The sequence below is a fragment of the Nuphar pumila genome, chromosome 5 (genome assembly GCF_984573655.1).
Source record: "Nuphar pumila chromosome 5, dmNupPumi1.hap1.1, whole genome shotgun sequence".
NCBI classification, from domain to species: domain Eukaryota; kingdom Viridiplantae; phylum Streptophyta; class Magnoliopsida; order Nymphaeales; family Nymphaeaceae; genus Nuphar; species Nuphar pumila.
Window position 1 is genome coordinate 35,403,561 of NC_143253.1, and position 12,369 is coordinate 35,415,929.

The following is a 12,369-nucleotide window of genomic DNA, read 5'->3' on the forward strand; positions in this document are numbered from 1 at the left end:
ATGTTGTCATGAATCGACCAATTCATATCGTATCGATCAGTTGATATGAAACCAAGCTAATTCAGCTTATTTTTAATTACTTTTTTAATTTGTTTAAAATATTTTTAATATTTTTTGTGATACGTGTCATTTGCTGGTTAAAAATTGGTCGATCCAGTTTGATTCAGTTCAGAGTCATAATTGGTTGATTTTGCGGAATCATTTTCAAAATGATTCAGGGTCCAATACGATTCTAAAAACATTGGTTAATACAGCTTTCAACAATTTTTAACTTTAGGGATAAAATAAATTATGATACACGCTAGGACGTAGGCATGCATCTTATTAAATTGAAAAATGCTCAATAGCTCATCACTCGGTCAACTAAAATATCTCAATCAAGTAAAATACGATTATCACTAGGATATTGTATACGTATGCATTATTGAGTTGAAATCCAGTCTTGTGGCAATTATAATTGCCATTGTAGCATCCTATAGCTGCAATTCTGAATGTCGTTGCTGGACTGCCATTATAGCTCCGACTTCAAACTCCCAAGCAATCTACGATGAGAGTTTCAATCGCCACCAATACCTATTGTAATATTAGAAATCGTCGTTGTATGTATCATCAACAACACTTGTAAACTGCCACTATTTCCCAACAACACACTCATGCATACATGTTGTGACTACACCTACCAAATAGTGGGGAAAAAACTGCCACTATTTCTAAATAATTTATTACAAAATAATACAATACATGAAAACATGTCAAAACATATAGGAATTACAAACAATGCAACAATTTGCACAATAGCATTTTCATTAGACATTTCAAATTCAATGTCATACTGTGTACAAAATTCATAACGACTCCACAAAAGAGTACCAGCAAACACAATTGAGCTGTTTACGAAGTAAAAAGGGCCATTCAATCCATGATCTTCATGGGGATCCTCCTTGCTAGAAAAGAATATTCAAATCTTAATCGAGCAGCAGGTGATCCTTTGCTAGTGTCCAAAATTAAGTTGTCATCAATTGGAGGAGATACCTGAGCATTTAAACCTACAGGCTACCACTTGTTTTGCTGCACAACAATAATTCTGGTTTACAAAAAACAAACAGTTATGAATTTTCAAAAAAGTTTTGGTAGTCAACACCACCTCATTACAACCATATATGAACACTCAAATAAATATAAAAAAACAGACAATAGTAGCAAAAAGTTTTTCAAAAAATTGAACAGTTCTGTGCCTGAAAAAATCTAATAGTTGCGCAGTTCTGCACCAGAAAAAAATTAATACTGGCACATTTCTGCGCTGGTAAAAAATGTTTATTATTATTTTTAAATATAGTCACAACTTTTGGTTCAAATATTTAACAAATAAAAAAAAAACAAGAACATTTGTGATATGATACTCATTGCATGCCCATATAAACAATCCATATGCATGAAACACCCATCATATCACCAAAAGAGTCTAAACTCACATCTCCAAAGCTTCATAAAGACAAGTCATATGCACTGATTCCAACTTGGTCTTTCCATCCAAGGTGAAATTGACCAAAAAACATAACCACTAGTTCGACCAAGTTGCTGTTGAGCCCATCCAACCAAAGCACTTAAGCTAAACATATTGATTCGGCAACATGCTCAACCCAAGATTCTGAGCTAGAGCCAATTCAGACATTCATTCTGAAAATAATAGCTAGCAAATGTTCACATGAACATAGACCATTGAAGATAAAACAACACAAAATGAAGAGCAAAAAGAAAAGAATTATAACCACAGATATGGGGAAACTATTGTTGATAACTAAGTCCTTGGGGCTGGAACATTGTAAATTTAACTTAGCATTAGAAGTATCGTTAAAATTTTAGAACATTTAAAAAATGAAATGAATAAAGAGCAGTTAGTGAATTTGAAATTTGAGAAATGCCAAATCACGTTTGGTATATGGCATTCATAGGCTCATCAAGAAGGACCAAGCCTCACCTCTTGCTGAAATTCTGATATGCTATGCATGTCCTCACGGTGAAACTTTTTAATAGCCACAGTTCTACCAGCAATCTCTCCTTTGTAAACACATCCATACCCACCTTTACCAAGCTTGAAGCACTCTCAGAAGCTGCAAGTTGCTGTCTGAAGGTCGAGAAGAGTGTATTCTGAAAAATCATTCAGCTCTGAGTTTTCTGGTGTTGTTTATTTGATGTCCAACATCAGCCAGAGAAGCCTGAAGTGATGCCAGTTGTTGGTTTGCTTCACTCTGCTGAGTCACTAGGTTGCCTTTCCAGGAGGGCTATTGTTCTGCAGAGTCTTCTGCAGCTCCCTAGTGATATCTTCACGGTGCTTCGAAAGTTTTTCTAGTTCAATTTCTATTTTTACTTGTGCATCTTCCGCTTGTTCTCATAACTCCCTCTCCCTTGCATGGTACATCTCTATTTCCTTCACCTGAGAAAATATATAGAAAATTATACTTTCCATAAGCACAGCCAAAAGAAGGAAAACTAGGAGAAAAACATACGTCAATATTTGCTTCTTCTACATGTGCTTCACATTTGCATTTATTTGTATCAGTTTTTTGCTTCCATAATCTTATCATACAAAAGCTCCATTTTTATATGTTCCTCCTGCAAAAAAAATTAGAGTGAATGTGATTGTTCAATGCTCTGAGACAAGAGAGCCATCAGAGATCTGGATTTTTGCTTGTCAAAATACAAGTTATGCCCTTATTTGGAGTTTAACTGACAATAAATATTAGAAATTCGTGGAAAAGACCTTATGCCCTTAGTTGGAATTTTTGATCAGCTCCTTAGCGTCTAATTATGTGATTTTTCTTTATGGCGATCAGTTAAATTCATTTTCCTCTTCCATCATTCCGTTAAACTCGTAATTTTAAAAGGTCAAATATTAAATAAAACATAGGTTCAAATAAATAAAGCATCCATAACAGGAAAACATACATAATACATCCACAACAACAACCAAACAAAAATACTATAAGGTCGTTAACTGCTACAGAAAAAAAGAGTTCAAAAACAACAAAAATCACATGAATGAAGTGAAAAAACTAATCGGGGAAGTCGATCAGTGTCAGAATAGAATTAAAAACCTAAACGGAGAAGTCGATCAACAACGAAATGGAGCGAAAAAACTTTCACATGAATCATCACAAGGGTACAACGAAGAGGGTTAGTGTTCTAGAGGGAATGAGTTACCACTCTTTCCACATACAAACGAAAAATGAAAAAAGGAATATAAACCCTATATATACAGGTAAATTCGCATGCTAAAACCGAATCCCGCATCTCTTAAAGTCAACTACATGCGAAAGTCTGTCAATTTTGCAAACTTTTCACGATTTCCATATTGAAAGTGCACTTTACAACTACCAACACGAAACTCTTGACGAAATTCACACGTAAGGATTTTTGCAAGGTTTGTCACGATTTCAGTACTATATGTGCAAAAATTGTGAGGGGTTTTCACAAGGATTATAGATGTAATATCGCGTATTTTGGTACTTAGTCATTTTATAATTTTGATGAAATTTTGGCTGTCTGGGAGAAAAATCGTTTGAGGCTCGATTTTTAGACTGATGTCTTTGAGTCTGAGCTTGACCCAGGTCTCATCAACAAGGTCGGGGCGAGCCAATCAAAACGAGATAAAAAGTTTTATTTTCTACCTTTAAATTCAAGCAAAATTCGAGCGAAATTCAGGTTATTTTTTGGCGAAATTCGAAATTTTATATGCGTGTAATATATCGTTGGATGCGTCTCAAAATTTTGAGCGCAACGATATTTTACTTTCCTGAATTCGAGTCCCAGTTGGCCCGTAAATCATGTTTTTCTGAAAATTGAGCAGTTTGTCGAAATGGATCGGATTGGATCCAAGGCTTACGATCCAAACTAATATGGATTTGGGGTCTTATTTAAGTCCTACTTAAATCTCGATTTAATCCAGATCTTGATCCATTTTGTTTTGGGTATGTGTTTGGATCTTAGACTCAGATCCGGATCCAAATCCAAGCCAACATTTTTTTCAACTTTAAATTCAATATAAAGCCTTAATTTGGAGTTTAATAAGGTTGAGAAGCCTTTTGGGTTAATTTGGTTATTTTTGAACATTTTTAGATATTTTTAATTAATTAATAATTAATTATTTAATTAAATAATATCAATTCCGATTCTTTTTTGGGGCTGAATAGGACTCTTCAAAAGAGTCCTTATTCCAGCCTAAGAGAGGTTAAGAAAGAGTTTTAAAAGGATTGAAAGTTTTTTTTAGAAAAGTCAACATTTAATAGTGTTTAAAAAAATTAGGAAACTAAAGGAGAGGAGTTCCATTGGTATGGAAACTCTCTTCTCCACCCCTCTTAGAAAGGGCTGGAGAAGGGCGGGGGACGTCACCCCCTCTCTCATTCATTATACACAACAAAAAAGAGAGAGAGAGAAGGAAAAAAAGAAAGAGAAAGAGGGAAAAGAGGAGAGGGAGAGAGAGAAAGGGAAAGAGGGGAAAGAGAGGAAGAAGAAGAAGAGGGATCTTCTTCTCCAGCCTAACCCCCTTTCCACCATTGTTCTCTATTCTTCGATTTTTTTTCAAAGGTACGGGTCTCTTCTTTTAACATAAGTGAGAAATCGAATACCGATTCGATTCTCGCTATACCATGATCTAAAACCATGGTAAAAAGAGTAGATCTATCTGTTCACGCTAAGATATATGAAAGAGGATCTATGGATCCCCTTCTATGCATGTTTTTTTGACTGTTTTCATCTTTCAAAAACAAAAATTGTACCTATTTATTTCTATGTTAAAACAAAATTTTTAAGTAATGCATATGCATCCGTTTAATGCCTAGTCAGTATGGAAATCGATGTTCCTATGGGTGAATCATGATATGGATTTGATAGATGCATGAAAATATATATATATCTTTTATGAAATAACATTTGATTTTCATCATACTTTTCTGAAATATTCTTTTCTTCCTTTATTAGAATTTAAGATATAAATTAACTTGAAATATATTTGTGGCCATAGTCATGGATATATTAAAAGTTAATTTTATTTTAAACTCTATAAAGGCAAAAAAATTTATTTTATTCTTTATTAGAATTTAAATATAGATCAGATTATAATATGTTTGTGACCATAGTCATGAATGTATTATGATTTAATCTTATTTCAATTCTATTAAAGAATAAAATATGCTTTTAAATTCCAATCTTTAAATTCTTTCAAAGCATTCATCATTTAGGATAGAATTGCATTCTTTCTCAAATTATTTCAAGTCATCTTCAAAATTCCAAGTGATTTTTGAAATAAACTTTAAAAAACACACTTTTCATTTCTAAATTCAAAATAATTTTTCAACTCTTATTTACAAATTGAAATTCATCTTTTATTTTCAATTCCATTTAATTTTTAGTCTTATTTCAAAATTTTAATTTTCAATTCTGATTTCTGAATTTCACATTTTAAATTTCAAATTTCATTCAAATGCTTTATTTCTATTTCAAAATTTTCGAATTTCATTTCAAATCCTGAGTTTTAAACTTCATTTCAATTCTAAGTCGAAGTTTTGAAATTCACTTTGAAATTCCAAATCAAAATTTGAATTTCTAAATCAATTTTCAAATTCCATTATGATTTCAAATTCCAAGTCTGAATTCAAATTCTATTCTCAATTTCAAAATCCAAAGTTTATTTTAAAATTCTAAAATTTTCAATTTCTAAATTCATTCTTTGAATTTCAATTCCAATTTCGAATTCTGAATCTCTAAATTCACTTCCAATTTCAAAGTTAAACTTCAATTCCAAAACCAATTCAAAATTCCAACTTGATTTTCCAATCCAATTTCCAAGTTCAATTCCGATTTCAAAACATCAAATCAATTTCAAAATCAATTCCAAAGTCCCAATTTGAATCCAATTTCCATTCCAACTTCAAATTTCAAATTCCAACTCCTAAATTCAATTTTAAATTCCAATTTCAAAGACATATTTCAATTAGACTTCAATTCTAAACCTTAATTTCGAAACTTTCAAATTCAAGTTTCTACTTCAATTTCAAAATTCTGATATATCAATTTCAAAGCTCCAAATCTAGTCTTTATTCTTCAAATTTCACTCTTTTCCAAAATTCATTTCAAATCTTCCTCCTTCAATTCAAATTTTAGTCTATTTCAATCCTTGATATCAGTTATGATTTCAACTTCAGAATTTCAAGTTTTCTTTTCGAAATCTCAAATTCATTTCAAATTCCAAGTTTAGACTCAATTTTCATTTTTTTTAAAACAAGTTCAATTTCTGAACCATTTCTTCAAGAATATTTTTTTCAAACTTATTTTAAAATCATTTGGAAAAATCCAAAATTTCTGAAGCATTTCTCAAAAACATACATTTTCATAAGCACAAGCATGATTCAATATGCATCTAGGATTTCAGAATAATCACTTAGACAAATTTAGGCAAAGCAAAAGGGCATTGATTCGATCCTTGGTTCAATTACCGTTGGTAAAGGCGCCAGGAACGGTTAAACCTCGTACCGACGAGCGAATCTCGTCTCTCCATTTTTCCTGTAAATTTTCAAAAGGGAGGAGAGTAAATTTTCAATATCTTTTTCAAATAAAGGTCAAGTGAGACCTTGCAAAGAGTTTCCTTCCTTCTTTCTTTTTCTCTTCTTTCTTTCTTTCTTTTTCCCCTTCAAAAAGGGAAAAAGGCTGAAAGAAAAAGGAGAAAAGAAAGGAAAAGGGGAATTTTTTTGCAACGATTACACAAGAGACCCACTGAGAATCTATCGCTCCCATAACAATATAACAATGTCACTCCTAGTTGTACCATCTACCTCTTCTAAGGTAGATACAGTTCTGAATGGGCCCGAATGTGTTCTTATTATAGGATTTAACATTTTTTGAGTCTCATATTTATAGGAAAAATCAGGGCTCAATAGCCCAAATACCCATTCAGGATAAACACTAAGGTCATATGTAGTCAGCCCATTCAGTGTTGCTCTATAAAAGCAATCACTGTCCTGTGAAGGCAAACTATATAAGTTTTTGTGTAGACATAACTCGTTAAGTAAATTGGTGCCCTATTTGCACCTCTTGGAATTAGAAAACCCGCATAATAAAAATTTGCAAGAAATAACATGCTACACAATAATTGCTCTATTTAACGACATTTGAAAATAGTTTGAACCTTGGCCACAACTTAGCCATAACATTTTATAAAAATTTGGAACGTTTTAGTTCAAAACCTACATAGTTCGACAAACCCTTAATCTTACCATTTTGGACCGACATTTATTTATATAGTGCTAAAATTTATGTACATGGGCATGAATAAAATTTTAACCAATCATGTATGAATAAAAAACATTTTTAATATAAAAATTATAAGTCTTTGATAGAAAAACTTACTTTGATTTTTACGTAGTAATTGGTATATTGAGGTAGGATAAACTGACCACTGTCGGTAGTTCTTTAATTTATTTTGATAGTAATTTTATTATATTAGATTATGTTTTTTTATTAAATTTCGAGAAGTACCTGTCATACTATGTCACATAGGTGCAGGTGCGGGGGTGCGGCACTTTCAAAAACCTTGGTTGCGGGGGTGCGGCAAATATATATATATATATATATATATAAATATTATAATTTTTAAGTTTTATCAGTTAACAACAATAACACTAATGAAATAAAAAACAATTATCACAATATCATCAAATCAATTCATCACGCATGCAATAAATCAAATTAACAATCTACAATTCTATTCTACAAGACTATTAGCTCTAGCTTTACTACGGTTATCCGAGTAGCAGATACCATCAAACAAACTATAACTGATTTAATGAGTCATTCACAGTTTCACAATCTGAATTAGTTCATACTTACACATGCATGGCTTAATCTTTGAGACAAGCATATGACTACTGGAAGGATCAACCAGGTAGCATCCCTCGTAAACGACGCAACACTGGCCCGAAGGCCGCACAACTGCGAAGCATCATGTGTTGATTCTGACATTGAAAATATCAGTGCAGGAAGGAGAGTTGTTTCAATTCCCCACTTGAGCCAACAAATACTCAAGTGATTTAATTTATTTAATACTTGCGCTCCCTGTTGGCAGGGGAGGGGCCGAGCCCCCCTCCCTGCACTCTCTGTTGGCAGGGGAGGGGCCAAGCCCCCTCCCTGCGCCCACTTTGTGCAGAGGAGGGGTCGAAGAGGAGAGCAGAGGAAGTCAGAGAGGAGAGGAGGGGAGTAGAGGGAGTCGAAGAGGAGAGAGCGTACCTCAGGAAGAGAGGTCCGACGGAGCGGTCGACGGTGGCGGCGGGGTCTGACGGAGGCTTCAGGAGGAGAGGAAGGGAGGATTAGGGCAAAAATTGCCCTAATCCTCCCCTTGGCAACACATTTATCAGACAATTTTTTTTTTTAAGTTTAAAAAAAAGACACAAATGACCTTGGGTGCGTTGAGTGCACCCAGGGTCAGGTTGACTGCACCGGGTGCCGCACCCGCGTCGCATCACATCGACGTAGGTGCGGCACCCGTTTTGCCAAGTCCCTGTGACATAGCTACCATATATAAACTAAAGAAGATTCCTTTAAAAACCTCTATTATATTTATAAAAAATCCAAAAGCTATTTTAAAATGACCTTAAATTTTTATAATTTTTTTTACAGTGTTTCCCTTGTAATAACTCAAATATTCGAAAAAGGTCTTGAACTTGAATTCGAGTAGTAAAAATTTTGACATGACTTTGCATCATAAAAATTTTAATAAAGGTTTTTAAAAAAAAATGATTCAAATGTCTTGAAAGGGTTTTAAAAAATTTTGACAGAATTTCTTTTATAGAAGTTCAAATTTTCTAAAATATTTACAAAATTTTTAGTACAACTACTGCTAAAATAATTCAAAATTTCTGAAATGTTTGTAATTTTTTTTCTGGAATTCTAGTTATAATAATTCAAAATTTTAAAAATATTTATAAAAAATTTGGCAAAACTACTGGTGTAATAGTTTCATTTTTCAAAAATATTTATAAAATTTTGCCAAAACTACTACTAAAATAGTTCTATTTTAAAAAAAAAATTTATAATTTTTTTGCCAAAACTACTGCTATAGTATTCTGAATGTTTAAAAATATTAATACAAATTTTAACAGAATCTTCCTTGTGAGAGGCAGTGTTGGATTAAATTTTGGCAAAATTGCCTTAATTTAAATCCAAAAAAAAATTCTAAGGGTTTAGGAAAGAATGAGAGGTCCTTCGTGCACATGCTAGGGTCAAGATGAAGAATACAAACACTTACCTTATTTGTAAATATTCGGGCAGTGCTTATGCGGTAGAATTTTAGAATTTCTGCGGAATTGAACAGAACTTCTGCTATATGGACTCAAAGTCGATTATGACCAGTCAACACTCCAAAGAAATGAGGGTTTGGGGAAAGAAACAAAATTTTAATGAAGATTTGGGTTAGAATTTCTAGAGAGAAGGACTAGGGTTAGAGAGACAGAGAATTTAGGAGAGAGAGAGAAAATGGGAGAGGAAAACGCTATGGAGAAATAAAGGGGGTGGGGGTTATTTATAGGCTCCTAAGGAGGTGGTGCCCCCACCCCCCTGTGTGTCAGGTTTCTGAGAAGGGAGCAGGTGACCCACCCTCTCCCTTGCCAAGTGTCATGAAGAGAGAGAGGGAGAGTGTCACCCTCTCTCTAAAACATTGACACTTAGGGAACATGGTTTTGAAAAATCATGTTCTCTAGAAAATCATGTTTTGTCTATTAAATAATAATAAAATATTAAATCATATTTTAATACCCAAATTTTATAACTAAATTTCCCTTATTCAGATCTCATATAACTAGATTACCACTTGGGTATAGAAAATTACTATTTTACCCTTCAATGGTTTAAAAATTAACCTAAACTTGCCACTGGAATAGCAAATTATAATTTTATCCCTGATAATTATATTAATTTCTTAATAATTATACTAATTTTCATAGCAGATGTATGTGCACCATGTATCATATTCATGCAAACATACAAAACAACGTAGTGTGCGCAAACAAAAATATGATAGCACACATTGCAAATATATTATACATCCATAAGTGCACGAGCATTCAAACTCATGCACGAGTGTACCTGCAACACACACAACATATTCCACTAATTACAATCATGTCAAACATGATCTCTTGAACTATAACAAGATGAATACTTTTATTTACATACATTCAAATCATGCTCAGTATGATCTCCAAACTCCAATTATTATTTGCACGATGTCTTTGCATCATAGTCATTTACCACAGGCACTTTGCCCGATTTCATATGCATTGCATTTCAAGCAATGCGCATTGGCCTTTAGCCACTTTGGTACTTAGCACAAGTATCATATTTTGCATCTCTTGCAAGCTTTTTCATATAGGTGAATAACACATACATTGCACATATAACAACCCTTGATATCCATAACTAAGTGGGTGTATGTACATAACGATATTGAATCACAACATAGGCAATTTATGCATACATAACAACTTTATAAAAAACTATAGCGTAAACATATATTAAAACCACTTTAAAATTGAGTGTTAAATACACTTAAACATTAATAAATAATTCGTTTTGAAGCGTGACCAATATGGTACTCAAATCTAAAAATTTTCTCTCTTGGACATTTCACCTAACACTTAACGTGCGGGTGAGATCTCCAAGGCAAAAATCAAAATACCAGATTTATATAAAGCATAATACAAAATTTATTATGTTAAATAAAACAATTCTAATGCATTTAGAACCTAACTTTTAATATATTCATAAGTATGAAAATTTACACATATCCATGCATTTAAAATCTACATGTTAAATGATCATATGCATGTTACATAACCATGCATTTAAAAATCTGGATTTTCTAATATAACCATATGCATACGAGTCATCACCTATCATATTACATGAAAACCATGAAAAATTGATTTTATAATCATGTAAACATAGCTAAAAGTATAATCCAAAAGCCTCACAAAAATCTAAAAATTTACTCTCATGTAGGCATTTCATCAAACACTTTGTGTGTAGCACTATGTAGGAATAGACATCTACGATAATACAAATTTTAATTCATACCATTTTAATCTAAAACACATCTTAAATATAAGATTTAACATAATACAAGCTATATTAATCATTTAACATATTAAGTAGCTAATTTAGAACAAAATTCCAACTAATCTATCATGGAAAGATCTAATTAATGTTGATACAAACTTGTATTACATAATAAACACTCAAATACCTAATCTACAAGTATAATAGAAGTAATTCTACCTCAAAAACATGAAAACCCCCCAAACTGGAAGAAGATAGCTTGAACCACCAAAATCGTTAGTGGTGGTTGCTCCAAATAGAAAATCCACGAAATCAGTGGAGGTGTAGCTGCCACCCCCCAATCAAATCTCTAAAGGGCGTTTCCACACGAGCAGCAAGAGAGGGGTGAATCGGGTCGGTTTCCACCAAAAAATGAGAGAGAGAGAGAGAGAGAGAGAGAGAGAGAGAGAGAGAGAGAGAGAGAGAGAGAGAGAGAGAGAGAATGGGGTGCATTTTTTCTCAAAAACTCGATGAGAAGAAGGTGAGGAGGGCGTGAGGTTGGGTCTCACAGCTGGAAAAAGAGGGAGTGAAATGGGGGAAAAATGGGGTTTCACGATTGGTCTTCCGTGAAGTGAGGAGAGGAGTCAGGGTGAGAAAGAGAGAGAAGAGAGGTGGTCAGGTGCCCTGGTGGGCCTCCCTCCCATGTGCACCCCTCCAATAGCAGGTCTGGTTCGGGTCCCGAACCAAGTGGTTTGGTTCCCAACCAAACCGCCCCACAAGCCTAAAAAAAAATACAAATAAAAAGAAGAAAAAACAAAAAACAAAAAAATAGTTAGTATTTAAACAAGAAAATAAAATCTCAAAGGAAAAATACAAATCCATTAAGAATTTAAACATCATAACAAAATTGGGTCGATCCATTGAGCCCAAACTCACTTGGAAAACAAGTTCCAAATAAAAATCTCATTTTATTTCTAACACTTTAAAAATGTGTTTAAAACTTAAAAATATTTATTAAATAAATATTTGACAACATTTTGTTAAGTATTTTATCAAAATTAACTAGCTATTTAATTTGTATAGGACCAAAATGTTCTTAGGTTAAAAATTAAGGTGTTAATGAATAAAATCATCTAGTTAAGCTTACAACACTTGAAAAACACAGTAAAATACACACTTAATATATAATTTTAATTATAAATTTAGTATTTTAAATAGTAAATTATCTAAGATAATTCTAAAAATACCAATTATGCGCTTATTGGTTAGAAATGAGAACATGTAAAA

General features: G+C 32.9%; 1 long non-coding RNA gene across 1 annotated transcript; it reads right to left on the reverse strand.

The window, feature by feature from the left end:
- Positions 1-687: 687 nt before the first annotated feature.
- LOC149837358 (uncharacterized) lies at positions 688-11,691 on the reverse strand. The gene is made up of 4 exons (XR_016431903.1): positions 11,323-11,691; positions 2,508-2,613; positions 1,979-2,434; positions 688-1,084 (listed from the first exon to the last, which is right to left on the reverse strand). It is a non-coding gene; the product is annotated as an uncharacterized LOC149837358 (long non-coding RNA).
- Between the last annotated feature and the right edge of the window lie 678 nt (positions 11,692-12,369).